A 3,008-nucleotide genomic window follows, 5' to 3' on the forward strand; every position below is an offset into this window, starting at 1 on the left:
TTTTTAAAATTCTTTTTATTTTTTTTTAAATAATTTATTTTAGATATGTGATTTAGCAAAGGTAGCAAAATGTTAATTCTATGATCTAGTTTGTGATATAGGAGTGTTCACTATACAATTCTTTCCATTTTTCTATATGTTTGAATACTTTCATAATAAAAATGTTAGGGGAAAAAATAAAAATGATTTATTTTAATATTGTGGTTGAGAATTGTACTAGAGCTTAAACTCTAAAACATTTTATCTGTGGAAGGTTATGGTCTACAGTGGGAGCTCTAATTCCATTTTAAATCTTGACATAAGTTCAGATGCTATTTAAGTTCTTTCTGACCATTACACCAATAATTTGGCTAAGCAAAGACAAGTCCTTCAATACTTCAATATTGAAGGAAGAAGCAAAGCTGCACTGAAGGAATTGGTGAAAAATAAGGCTCCAGGAATTGATGGAATACCCACTGAGATGTTTCAACAAACAGATGCCACACTGGAGGCACTCACTCGTCTATGCCAAGAAATTTGGAAGACAGCTATCTGGCCAACTGACTGGAAGAGATCCATATTTGTACCCATTCCAAAGAAAAATGATCCCACAGAATGTGGAAATTATCAAATAGTATCATTAATATCACATGCAAGTAAAATCATCCTGAAGATAATTCAGAAATGGTTGCAGCAGTATATTGACAGAGAAATTCCAGAAATGCAAGCTGGATTCAGAAGAGGACATGGAATGAAGGATATCATTGTTGATGTTAGGTGGATCTTGGCTGAAAGCAAAGAATATCAGAAAGATGTTTACTTATGTTTTAATGACTATGCAAAAGCATATGACTGTGTGGAACATAACAAATTAGGGATAACATTGAGAAGAATGGGAATTCCAGAACACTTAATTGTACTCATGAGGAACCTGTACATAGACCAGGAGGCTGTCATTCAAACAGAACAAGGAGATACTGCATGGTTTAAAATCAGGAAGGCAATGTGTCAGGGCTGTATCTTTTCATCATACTTATTCAATCTGTATGCTGAGCAAATAATCCTAGAAGCTGGACCATATGAAGAAGAGCATGGCATCAGGATTGGAGGAAGACTCATTAACAACCTGTGATGTAGATGATACAACTTTGCTTGCTGAAAATGAAGATGACTTGAAGCATTTACTGATGAAGATTAAAGACTACAATCTGCTGCATGGATTACATCTCAACATATGGAAAACAAAAATCCTCACAACTGGATCAATAGGCAGTATCATGATAAATGGAGAAAAGATTCAAGTTGTCAAAGATTTCATAATACTTGGTTCCACAATTGACGCCAATGGAAGCAGCAAATCAAGAAATCAGAGTACTACTGCACTGGACAAATCTGCTGCAAAAGACCTCTTTAAAGTGCTAAAGAGCAAGCCATAGTATTGTCAATTGCCTCATATGCATGTTCATGGTACTTTCAGCATTCTTCGCCAGCACCACAACTCAAAAACATCAACTCTTCTTTGGTCTTCTTCATTCATTGCCCAGCTCATGCCAAAAGAACTAACAAATCTGTCCTGGAGGAAATGTAGCAGGAATGCTCCTTGGAAGCAAGAACGGCCAGACTTCATCTCACATACTTTGGTCTTGTTATCAGAAGGGACCATTCACTGGAGAAGGATGTCATGCTTGGTAAGGTGGAGGGTCGACAAAAGAGGGTAAAGCCCTCAACAAGATGGATTGACACAGTGGCTGCGGCAATGGTCTCAAGTATAGCAAGGATCGTGGAGATGGCGCAGGACTGGGTGGTGTTTCATTCTGCTGTGCATAGGGTCGCTATGAGTCAGAGACAAATTTACTGCACCTAACAACAACATATGCATGTGTAAGCTGGATAATGAATAAGGAAGACCAAAGAAGAGTTAATGCTTTTGAGTTGTAGTGTTGGTGAAGAATACTGAAAGTACTGTGGACTGCCAAAAGAGCTAAAAAAAATCTATCCTGAAGAAGTACAGCTGGAATGCTCCTAGGTAGCGAGAACGGCCAGACTTCATCTCACCTACTTTGGTCATGTTGTCAGAAGGGACCATTCCGTGGAGAAGGATATCATGCTTGGCAAAGTGGAGAGGCAACAAAAAAGGGGAAGACCTTCAATGAGATGAACTGACACAATGGCTGCAACGATGGGCTCATGTATAGCAAAGATTGTGAGGTTGGCACATTACCAGGCAGCGTTTTGTCCTGTTGTTTGTAGGGTGTCTTTGAGTTGGTGCCATTCAATGACATCTAGACAAGTCCAGGACAAACCTATGAAAGGGCAGTTTGCTCTCAGGAAGGGTGTGATTGAAAGTAGATTATGCTCACACGAAGAACTAGGGAATTTGCCCAGGTGTATCCTCATCTAATTTAAACTAAAGGTTGGGATCTTAGTAATTGTCTTGCAGCCACCATGTGGATTTGACTCAAGGACTCTTGGTCAAGAATCATACCCTGACCACCATATAGACAGGTTGTCAAGCCCCAGAATCCAATCCATATAACCCTTTTAATCTTTAATTTTGTTTGTGTCCCAGTCATGGTCCTTTGTTGTTGTTGTTGTTTGCCGTCGAGTCGGCCCCGACTCACAGCAACCCCTCCTTGGGTTTCCGAGGCAGTATCACTACGGAAGTAGGATTGCCCAACCTTCCTTCCGAGGAGTGGCTGGTGGGTTTGAACTGCCAGCCTTCTGGTGAGCAGTCAAGTGCCTTAGGCACTATGCTACCAGAGCTCCTATAAGATAAGAACAGATACTACACTTGATCTTAGCCAAAAGGCCGAGAAGCGATGGTCCTTATGCACTTCTATATAGTTCCTCTTGAGACAGTGATGAATCGATTAGCCACCAATCATGATTTTGTGATCTGATTTCCTTTATTTTCTAACATATATAATTAGTCCTGTCATGAATCAGTGGACTCCATTTGGATTCTTGTGCTGTGTACAAGGGAGCTCTGGTGGAGTAGTGCCTAAGGCATTTGACTGCTAACCAGAAGG

General features: G+C 40.0%; 1 pseudogene; it reads right to left on the bottom strand.

The window, feature by feature from the left end:
• Nucleotides 1-2,677: 2,677 nt before the first annotated feature.
• Nucleotides 2,678-2,800, bottom strand: LOC122150933 (annotated as a pseudogene).
• Between the last annotated feature and the right edge of the window lie 208 nt (nucleotides 2,801-3,008).

The sequence above is a fragment of the Orycteropus afer genome, unplaced genomic scaffold, assembly GCF_000298275.1.
Source record: "Orycteropus afer afer isolate SDZICR_OR568_19922 unplaced genomic scaffold, OryAfe1.0 scaffold00263, whole genome shotgun sequence".
In the NCBI taxonomy this organism is placed as follows: domain Eukaryota; kingdom Metazoa; phylum Chordata; class Mammalia; order Tubulidentata; family Orycteropodidae; genus Orycteropus; species Orycteropus afer.